The sequence below is a fragment of the Carettochelys insculpta genome, chromosome 27 (genome assembly GCF_033958435.1).
Source record: "Carettochelys insculpta isolate YL-2023 chromosome 27, ASM3395843v1, whole genome shotgun sequence".
Classification (NCBI taxonomy): Eukaryota; Metazoa; Chordata; order Testudines; family Carettochelyidae; genus Carettochelys; species Carettochelys insculpta.
In genome coordinates this window covers 2,717,234-2,728,584 of record NC_134163.1, presented here as the reverse complement: position 1 = coordinate 2,728,584, position 11,351 = coordinate 2,717,234, and the positions used below count along the sequence as shown (strand labels likewise).

The following is an 11,351-nucleotide window of genomic DNA, read 5'->3' as shown; positions in this document are numbered from 1 at the left end:
TGCCACGGGGAAAGGTTTGATGAGCTGGATTCTGGCCAACGGGCCACACGTTGGACACTCCTGCGCTAGGTCTTCAAGAGAGCAACATAATTAGATTACATTAACATCATCCAAGTCTGAATTATTCTCATTTCAGAGCTTGTCACTGAACTACCCCAAGATTATAGGAGCTGTCTGTCCTGCAGAGACAGATTCCTGTCCATCGGGAGCAAAGCTACGGCTGGCTGGAGTGTTCCTTTCGTTTGTCAGAATCCACCTGACAGACTAACTTTTGGGTGGAATTAACTGATTTCCTCTCAGTCTTCCCAGTGCAAGGTAAATTCTGCTTATTAGGGTCTTTCTTGCTCCACACCAGTCATTCTGGAGATGCCTTTTAACGTGATGATACTGACCATAAAATGGAATTGAAATGGGTGTAATTGTAAACCTGGCATTGAGCGACCAGCTGGCAGCAGACACCAGGCTCTCTTGTTCAGAGGCATCTCAAAGGCCAGAGCAGGGTAAGTTGAATATGGCTTTCGTATGAGAATCAAAGGCCTTGTGTAATTACAGCTTTCTCTTTTGTTCCTTAGTAATGAGAAATATGATTCATCCACAGTAATCCTCTGTCTTTCCTTTGGCATGGGTAACTTCTCTGACCTCCAGTGCCCACAACCAGCTCTGAGTCCCTTTATTATCTTCTGTTCGGTTTGTCTGGTTCCTGCACCCTCTTTGTGTTTTCTCTCTTCTCTACCTAGGCTTCCGGAAACTGACACCTCTGGTGATTTAGTGACTGACAACCACCTCACCAATCCTCCATCCAAAGGAATTTGGGGTACATTTATCCTTACCAGAAGATCGACTCATTCATTGTTGCTCTTCCAGGGGTCAATTTAGCATGCCTAGTTGAGGATACACTAAATGGAAACATCAAGGCTTGACAGTGGACCCCGATACTCCTCATTCTTGCAAGGAGTAAGGGATGTTTATGGGAGAAACTCTCCTGTCACTCTTCCTCAGTGTGGACAGCCAGATAAATTGATCTTCAATGTGTTGATTCCAGCTATGCAATTGTCATAGCAGGAATTGTGTCTCTAAGATCAACTTTTAGGTCTAGTATAGACCTGGCCTTGGAAAAACAGTTTGCAGTGGTGCAATTCTAAGAACTGCTCAGCACCCACTGGCAAAGGATTATAGAATCATAGAATCCTAGGCCTGGAGGGTACATCAGGAGGTTGTCTAGTCCAGCACCCTGCCTAAAGCAGGATCAACCCCAATTAAATCATCCCAGCCAGTTCTATGTCAAGCCAGGACATAAAAACTTCTAGGGATGGAGATTCCACAACCTGTCTCGATAACACATTCCAGTGCTTCACCACTCTCCTGGTGAAATAGTTTTTCCTAACATCCAACCTGCACCTCCCCCTCTGTAACTTCAGACCATTGCTCCTTGTTCTGCCACCTGTGACGACTGAGAACAGCTTCTCTTCATCCTCTTTAGATCCCCCTTTCAGGAAGTTGAAGGCTTCTATCAAATCACCCCTCACTCTTCTGTTCTTCAAACTAAACAAGCCCAAATGCTTCAGCCTCTCCTCATTGGTCATGTGCTCCAGACCCTTAATCATTTTCATTGCCCTCCGCTGAACCCACTCCAATGTGTCCACATCCTTTCTATACTGGGGGTCCCAGAACTGGACAAAATATTCCAGATGTGGCTTCAGCAGGGCCAAGTAGAGGGCAATAATAACTTCTCTAGATCTGCAGCAAATGCTTCTCCTAATGCACCCCAATATGCTGTTAGCCTTTTTGGCTACAAGGACACACTGTTGATCCAGATCCAGCTTCTCATCCTTTATAATCCCCAAGTCCTTTTCTGCTGCACTGATACTTAACTGGTCAGTCCCCAGCCTGTAACAATGCTTAGGATTCTTCCGTCCCAAGTGCAGGACTCTGCACTTCCCCTTGTTGAACCTCATCAGATTTCTTTTGGCCCAGTCCTCCAATTTATCCAGATCATTCTGGACCCTATCCTTACCCTCCAATGTATCTACCTGATCCCCATGAGCTTACTGTCAATGTAACAGCAACTGCTCTCAGCAACTTGCTATACCTAACACATGGCTTTCATAGTATTTATCCTTAAGGAGTTCTGGGAGGCAATTACTGTGAAACACTAATCCTCAAAAATCCATCACATCACGTATACATGGGCAATTATTTCAGATGTGAACTGAAAATATATTTTAGGATCCACTGCAAGCAGAGTTGACTAACAAGTATTTCTCAGGCAAAGGGATACTAATAGTGCCATCTGCGTACTATCACGGGTAAGTTAAGCATTATAAGCAGACACAATGACTGTTAACTCTGGAACAGTTGCTACTGGACTGGGAAGAGATGGCAGGTCATGTGGTGCTGGTGTCTTGTCCTTGTTTCCATCTGTTTTTACAGCCATCCAGGCTCTTCATTGCAAAGATGTGCACAGGGGCCATAGAAGTGCATGAGAACATCCATAGTGGGTCAGACCAATGGCCCATCTAGCCCAGTATCCTGTCTTCTGATGGTGGCCAATGCCATGTGCCTGAGAGGCAGTGAACAGAACAGGCAATCATCAAGTCCTGTATCCCAGGGGTGATCAAACTTTTTATGCTGCGCTCCCCTTTTCAGCCCTGCAGTTAGCCGGGTACCCTTCACCTCAACCCGTGGAAGGATATAGCGGACTCAGCCAGCGGCCCTGATTCAGGGCAGGTCAGCAAGCAAGCAGTTAGCCACCAAAGCGGGATGGCTCAGGAGAGGCGAGGGCCTGCTGCTGCACATTGATATGATGTTTTCAGGGAGCTATCTACACTGCCTCCCAGATCTCTGCCTTGAGTGGTAAGAGCTAATTTAGACGTCATCGCTGGGATGATGTTTTCCGATGCCAGTTACTTTGTGTTTATCAACATTTGAGAACAACTAGAAGTCCTGTGGCACCTCATAGACTAACAGATATTTTGGAGCATCAGCGTTCGTGGGCAAAGACCCACTTCCTCAGATGCATGCATAAGGTGCCACAAGACTTCGTGTTGTTCTCGAAGCTACAGACTAACACGGATACCTCTCTGATATTTATCAACATTGAATTTCATCTGCCCGTTTGTTCTTTGGTCACTCATTTTTGGGAGATTCTTTTGAAGCTCTCCGAAGTCTGCAAACTTTGCCATCTCACTGGTTACCCTTTTCTCCAGATCATTCATTGTTACATTGAACAGAATTCATCTTGGTACTGACTTAGGGGACACCATTTGTTACTGCCCTCCATTCTGAAAATCAACCATTTGTTCCTACCCTTTGTATCCTACTTTTTCAGCATTAACTGTACCATGAGAGGACCTTCCCTCCTATCTCCTGACAGCTTACTTTGCTTCAGAGCATTCGGTGAGGGACCTAGTCAAAGGCATTGTAAAAATTGAAGCACGCTATAGAAAAGTAACTGGAGCCATGAAAGCATCCACAGTGGCTGCCTTGATGAGGTTCTGTGCTGCTACATGAGAGGGGATGGGGAAATGGGAGCCATCAAGAGAGACAGGAGCTACCAACAGAACTCATCTGTGGGAGAGGAGCCAGGAGCCTGGAGCTTTCCACTGGGAGAAAAACATTCAGGAGATGAGGAAATCAAGCTGATATCTGGTGGCATGTGCAGGGTATAGGGCAGAAGAATTGTTTATTGGGGAATGTAGGGGGAAGGAAGGGGCAGGAGGGGATGAGGGCCAGAGGGCCAGGAAGTAGGCGCAGAGGAGAGAGGAGAGTTGAGCAGATAAAGCCGGGAGCAAAAACCAGTGGAGTGATCAGTTTTCTTCCCCAGAGGTTCAGGTGATCTCATTGCCACAGGAATCCTGCACATTTGCTAATGAGGATGTGGTGGAGACCTCAGGTCTCCAAGGCCACGTCAGAAACAGTTTGAGAGTCTTGGGGACCTGCTGAGTGCAGCCGACTCTCAGCTTGAGGGACGGACCTGGGAGGCAGCAGGAAGAGGGTGAGATTAGGGAACCTTGACTCAAAAGCTCTGCAGAGGAAGAAATGACACTGAAAAACCTCTGCAAACAGGACAAGAAGAAAGGGGCTTAAATTGCAGCAAGGGTGGGGATTAGAATGCACATTAGGAAAAACTTCCTAACTGTTACGGTGGTTAAGTACTGGAACAAATTGCCTAGGGAGGCTGTAGATTTAAGAAGAGATTAGAAAAATACCTAGCAGGGATGAGATAGATGGTGGTTGGTCCTGCGCTGAGGGCAGGGGACTGGATTTGGTGACCTCTTGAGGTCCCTTTCATTTATGGTGTTTTATGGTTCCATGAACTTCAGCCGGCCAGCCTTTGGCTGAGACGTGAGGCTGTCAAATGGCCAGCCAGACTGTCCCACATGTGTTCAGAGTCCTGCATTTGCTGTCTTCCCTCACCAGCATGATTTTCAGAGGCCAGCCCAGTTCTGGGGAGCGGCTGGTTTCTGTTCTTCTTGCCCCATAGTGACTGAACTGTGAGCTGAGGACAACAGGCACAGTGTGCCCTTTGCACTGGAGCATGAAGGGTCATGTAATGTGCCGTTGTCACGACACTGACTCATCTGAGGGCAGAACAGGGTTTCATAGCAAGTCTCCTCTGGGTCTCTTAGCCCTGTGCCTTTAAGCTCCGTGTGCAAACTGACGGCACACCGCCCCCTCTGCCCGGCAAGCGTCCCTCAGCTGCTGTAACTGAGAGGCAGTGAGTGAGGGGAGCTTATGGGGAGGTGTCAGAGCTGGATGGAAGGGCTTTTCTAGGGGAAAACCCCTCAGTGGAGAGAGGCAGAGCAAAGCAGGTGAGTTACAACAACTTCCTAAAAGTCATTCTTCATTTCCCAGCAGGTTAGCATCATAGTGGAGTAGGAGCAGAGCGGGTGCTTCCTGGCTGCGTTCTCATTAACCCTGCCAGTTTTTTGTTGCCCTGTTTTCTGAGCTGCACACATACTCTGTATGTGTAGTGGGAACAAGTAAATTCAGACTTTTCCCAGTGACACCCAGCAGAGTCTCTGCAGCAATCATTGGAGGGATGGGACGGTTCCCAGTTGGCAGGGCTTGTGCCTTCACACCTTGTCTGTCTCCACAAAACTAGCTAATGCTGCTCTCTGAGCAGCGAGATCACGATTGGGAACGACTCTCCTGCCTGAGCCAGGCACCAAGAACAGCTGTTCTGGAGAGAATAAATCGCATGCAGGGAGACAGCCCAGCTGCTTAATTGGAACTGGGGAACCAGCCAGTAGCTGCTGCAATTCTCTAACGTTAATAGGTTGTTTTTATTTTGTTATTTTCTTTAAACATGATTTAATGTGTTACCTGTTAGTAACTTCATGATCAAGTGCCAGTATTTCCCAGCTGCTGAAGGATCAGTAATTTTCCTTAGGAACAGAACACGGAGCTGGTCCCTGACTGCAGTGGAAGAGTTGCATTCTGTGCCCTACACAGAGCCCTGCTGGGCACTTGAGCACTACACTCATCACTGCGAGGAGGGCAGGGGCTGGTTTGAATGGGACCCTTAGCTGGCACATTAGCAATGCTGGGGAGACTTGCAAAGGCGCAATTGGCATTGCCCATTGACTGTCCATGGAAATCAGGGGTCTCATTGCCAAGCTCCCTGCCTGGCTATTTCCAAGGTTTTTCACCAGCAGGTGGTGTCACTAGCCAGCATTTCCCCAGCCAGCCAGGGCCTGGCTGCCAAGAGAAGGGAGTCTTGGAAAAGGCTGTACTGGAGCCCTGTTGGAATGCCTTGGCTAAATAGGGTGTTCACGATAGCCAGGAATAAAGCGTTACAAGGCTGGAAAGAGACAGAATACAGATTTTATTCAGAATCAAAGTACAGTGTTAAGAGCACAGCCTCGGTAGAGCTAAGGGGAAAACACCACGAATATTAAACATGTTTAAGATGCACAAATGTGATAATCTTGGGATTGTGAAGCAAGGCGACCTTATTCTGAGACACATAATTCCTGAGTAGCATGAGCATCGGATTTGGCATCATCTGTAACCAAGTGGGCAGTATAACACCCAAGTGCTGTGCACAGTTCCTGTATTTACAGCAAGTGCCCAAGTCAGTCGCTGAGCTGCTTTGTTAGGGTGAGGGTGCAGAGCCTGTCAGCCAAGAGGATGGGATGAGAGTCTGAGCATTCTGTACTTTTAAACATTCCCCGGAATTGGTTGGCACTGAACCAGTCTTGCCTGCGGGTGACTCAGACCTGCATCTCCCTCTGTGCCAGCAGCACATCGCTTCTCTGGGACGTTCTGGGGTGGGTTTGACTGAAAAGTTCATAGCTTGGTGCAGCTGTAAGTTCTCAGGGGCTGCATCCAAATGTTCTTCTGGGCTCTGAGGTGGACTTTATGCACTAGTGAAACTATCTGGGGCTGGGTGGCAGGAGTCAATGATAAAACTCCTACTAACTTAACTGATGCTGATTCCAGTCATCTGATTTAGCCCCAGCTTTGCACCCAGTGCCTGGTGGGAAGTCACTTGTGCTATAGGTACTTCCGCCCACGTGGGGGAGCTCCTTGCGATGGACACTTTCCAGCTCATACAGAGCTCCTGAGCTAGTAACTATCTATCAACAAACCATCAAGCTTAGAAACAAGTTACACCCATGTAGGCAGATGTGGAGTACTGCTGATCTGTTTCCCACTAAATCCACCTGTTTCTTCCCAAAATAGAGACATGTCAAGTTAAGCCTTTAATGTTCTAAGGTGAGAACTTCTAACAACTTAATGGAGTCAAAGTTTCCTCTTCGTTCTTCTTATTAGGACAGGAATCCTAAGCCAAAGGGGCTGTGTCCAAAAGGAGACCAAGGGGATGAGTGGAAGTTATTTAAGCAAAGGAACTGTTTCCACTGGCAATGTGTTTAGTTCATGGGCTGGAAAGCAGAGGCTTAAATTATTCTATTTTGAAAAGTTACTCGGAAAAAATGGCCTTGTCTTGCGCTACAGATGTGTTTCCTGTGTGTATTCAGTGTCAAGGCTGTTGTGTACGATTGCGATCACACGTTGCCAAGTATGGGGGTTGCGGATTCTTAGGTGGCTGGTGAGGCCTGTCCTTGAACCACAAGTTGTATTACAGTGAGATCAGATGTTTCCAGGTACAGCAGGAGGCTGTTGACCATGTCTGGAAGCCCGTCTCTCCTTCCTCCTGCATCTCTTGTCCTCTTCAGTGTTTCAGTGGGCAAGTTCAAAATGCAGAGGACCATTCTGTAAGACTCTCCTCCACTTTTAGTGACCACAGGCAAGGGTCTCCCAAGCATCCATGTCAGTATTGCACTTGTTTAAGTTATCATTCAGCAAGTCCTTATGCTTCTGTTGTTGTCCTACGTTACAGCACCCTTCTTTCAGCTGAGAGAACAGGGACCTGCTTTGGGAGGCGATGGTCTGGTGTCCAGTCAACGTGACCAGTCAAGCAGAGTTGCTGATGGGTGATCACAGCCTCGATACCCATGGTCTTTGCCTCTTCCAGGACACTAACGTAGGTTTGTTGTGTAGAGAGCCTGTTGCAGCCACTCAGCAATGGGAGAGCAAGCTGCGGCAGAGGCATTCTCTCTCTCTCAGGCACAACAGAATTTTTACATAAATACCAATTGCAGGAATCAGTTCAAAGCAGCATTCTTGCTGGAGTATTTGAAGATCTTCCATATGGAACTCTCTCAAATGCTTTAACTGGAATCCAGGAAGGTTAGATCTATTGTTGTTTCCTTTTCCTAAAAAAATCAGTGGTCTTCTGAGGTGAGGAGATCAGCCTGGTATATGTGATCTCCTTTTGTAAAACCATGTTGTATTTGAACATAAGAACATAAAAACTACCAAAGACCCATCTAGCCCCATATCCTGTCTTTCAGAAGTGGCCAAAGTGAGGTACTTCAGAACAAATTAAAAAAACACACCAGCTAAGCCGAGGGCACTGACAGGAGATTGTTGCAGAGTACATTTCTCTCTGTAGTCTCTATTTCAAGTAAAATCCTTCAGATCAGAGCTGATCTTTTCTCTGGCCTGGGTCTAACAGCTGCTTGTCTATCCCCCTAGGCTGAGGAGGCAGTTTCAGATGATCATTGATTGTTTTCCATCCCTTAAATAGACTTATCCCAGGGCAGGAAATCTTTGAACCATTCTCTCCATCCCAACAGAAAAATACCAAATTCAAGATAGATTCCAGCACCAGGGGGCATGGTCACCTGTCTTTGTAGTACCAGCCACAGTTTGGTTATAAAGGAAAAACAAAAAATGTTTATAGAGCATAGTCTTGAGGACTGGGTCAATATGTTCTTTAAGTACCACTAATGGCTTTCAACAAAATTATAGAATCATAGACCACTAAAACTGGAAGGGACCTCAAGAGGTCATTGAGTCCAGTCCCCTGCCCTCATGGCAGGACCAAGTACCATCTAGACCATCCCTATCTATCTAATCTGCTCTTAAATATCTTCAGTGATGGAGATTCCACAACCTCCCTAGGCAATTTATTCCAATGTTTAACCACCCTGACAGGAAGCTTTTACTAATGTCCAATCTTAATCCCACCTTGTTGCAGTTTAAACCTATTGCTTCTCCTATTGTCAGAGGCCAAGAAGAAAAATTTTTCTCCCTCCTCGAGGTACTTGTAAACCACTATCATGTCCCCTGTCAGTCTCCTCTTTTCTAAACTAAAGAAGCCCAGTTCTTTCAGGCTTCCCTCATAGCTCATGGTCTCTAGAACTTTAATTATTTCTGTTGTTTTTCTCTGGACCATCTTCAGTTTCTCCACATCCTTCTTGAAATGTGGTGCCCAAAACTGGACACAATACTCCAGTTGAGGCCTAATCAGAGCAGAGTAGAGTGCAAGAATAACGTCTCATGTCTTGCTCACAACACTCCTGTTAATGCATGCCAGAATCATGTTTGCTTCTTTTTGCAACAGCATCACACTATTGACTCAGATATTTAGGTTGTGGTCCACTATGACCCCCAGGTCCCTTTCTGCAGTACTCCTCCCTAGTCAGTCACTTCCCATTCTATAGCCGCGTCTACAAGTGCCGCCTACTTCAAAGTAGCCGCGCCAACTTCGAAATAGCGCCCTCCACGTCTACATGTGGCGAGCGCTATTTCGAAGTTGAAATCAACATAAGGTGGCGAGACGTCGAAGTCGCTCTCCTCATGAGGGGATGGGAATAGCGCCCTACTTCGACGTTGAACATCAAAGTAGGGCACGTGTAGCCGATCCGCGTCCCGCAACATCGAAATAGCGGGGTCCGCCATGGCGGCCATCAGCTGAGGTGTTGAGCAACGCTCTCTCCAGCCCCTGCGGGGCTGTATGGTCACTGTGTGCAGCAGCCCTTAGCCCAGGGCTTCTGGCTGCTGCTGCTGCAGCTGGGGATCCATGCTGCATGCACAGGGTCTGCAACCAGTTGTCGGCTCTGTGGATCTTGTGCTGTTTAGTGCAACTGTGTCTGGGAGGGGCCCTTTAAGGGAGCGGCTTGCTGTTGAGTCTGCCCTGTGACCCTGTCTGCAGCTGTTCCTGGCACCCTTATTTCGATGTGGGCCACTTTGGTGTGTAGACGCTCCCCTGCAGCACCTACTTCAATGTAGTGCTGCCCAACGTCGACGGCACCAGCCCTGGAGGACGTGTAGATGTTATTCATCGAAATAGCTTATTTTGATGTCGCTACATCGAAATAAGCTATTTCGATGTAGCATTCATGTGTAGACGTAGCTTATATGTGTGAAACTCCCTAAGTGGAGCACTTTGCGTCTGTCCTAATTAAACTTCATCCTGTTTACCTCAGACCATTTCTCCAGTTTGTCCAGATCATTCTGAATTATGAGCCTCTCCTCCAAAGAAGTTGCAACCGCTCCCAGCTTGGTATCACCTGCAAATTTACTAAGTGTACTCTGCCAATATCGAAATCATTGGTGATATTGAACAGAGCCTGTCCCAAAACAGACCCCTGCAGAACCCCACTTGTTATGCTTTTCTGGCATGACTGTGAACTATCAATAATTACTCTCTGAGAATGATTATCCATCCAGTTATGCACTCACCTTATAGTGGCCTCATCTAAGTTGTATTTGTCTAGTTTATTGATAACATCTTGCTAGACCATATCAAATGCCTTACTAAAGTTTAGGTATAACACATCCACCACTTCTCCCTTATCCACAAGACTTGTTATCCTACCAAAGAACGCGATCACATTGGTTTGGTATGATTTGTTCTTTACAGATCCATTCTGGCTGTTACCTATTGCCTTATTTTCTTCCAGATTTTTGCAGATTAATTCCTTAATTACTTGATCCATTATCTTTCCTGGCACAGAAGTTAATTTGACTGGTTTGTAGTTTCCTGGGCTGTTCTTTCTTCCCATTTTATAGAAGGGCTCTATATTTGCCCTTTTCCAGTCTTCTGGAATCTCTCCCGACTTCTAGGACTTTCAAAGATGATAGCTAAAGGCTCTTCTCTATTTCTCTATCCCCATTTCCATTAGCCTCCCTGCCACTGTCCCTCAGCTTCTCATTACCCTGATCAAAAACCAAGGCAAAGTATTCATCTAGGTGTCAGGCCAGGCCTACGTTATTTCTACGTTCACAGAATCACAGAGCTGGAAGGGACTAAGTAGGTCATCTAGTCCAGCCCCCTGCTTCAAGCAGGATCAACCCCCACTAAGTCATCCCAGCCAGGACTTAAAAACCTCAAGGGATGGAGAATCTACCACCTCTCTAGGCAAAGCATTCCAATGCTTTACCACCCGCCCGGTGAAATAGATTTTCCTGATATCTAACCTACACCTCTCCCTCTTCAACTTCTGAACATTACTCCTTGTTCTGCCATCTGACACCACTGAGAACAGTTTCTCACCCTCCTTTTTAGAGCTCCCCTTCAGGAAGTTGAAGGCTGCTATTAAATCACCTCTAAGTCTTCTCTTCTGTAAACTAAACAAGCCCAAATCCCTCAGCCTACCCTCATAGGTCTTGTGCTCCAGACCCTTTATCATTTTTGTTGCCCTTCGCTGAACCTTCTCCAGCAAATCCACATCCTTTTTATACTGGGGGGCTCAAAACTGAACACAATATTCCAGATGTGGCCTCACCAGTGCCAAATAAAGAGGAATAACTTCTTCTCTAGATCTGCTCTAAATGCTCCTCCTAATGCACCCCAGTATGCTGTTAGCTTTCTTGGCTACAAGGACACACTGTTTACTCATATCCAGCCTTTCATCCACCATAATCCCTAGGTCCCTTTCCAGCGTACTGCTGCTGAGCCAGTCGGTCCCCAGCCTGTAACAATGTTTGGGATTCTTCCACCCCAGGTGCAGAACTCTATACTTCTCCTTATTGAACTGCATCAGATTTCTTTTGGC

General features: G+C 46.7%; 1 protein-coding gene across 1 annotated transcript in view; it reads left to right on the top strand.

Annotated features, from left to right (window-relative positions):
* The first annotated feature begins 4,707 nt into the window (after positions 1-4,707).
* TMPRSS9 (transmembrane serine protease 9) overlaps positions 4,708-11,351 on the top strand; it is a 67,943-nt gene continuing 61,299 nt past the window's right edge. Inside the window, exon 1 of the mRNA XM_074978334.1 lies at positions 4,708-4,811. The gene's annotated coding sequence lies outside the window, so the exon portion shown is untranslated. The remainder of the gene's footprint in view (positions 4,812-11,351) is intronic.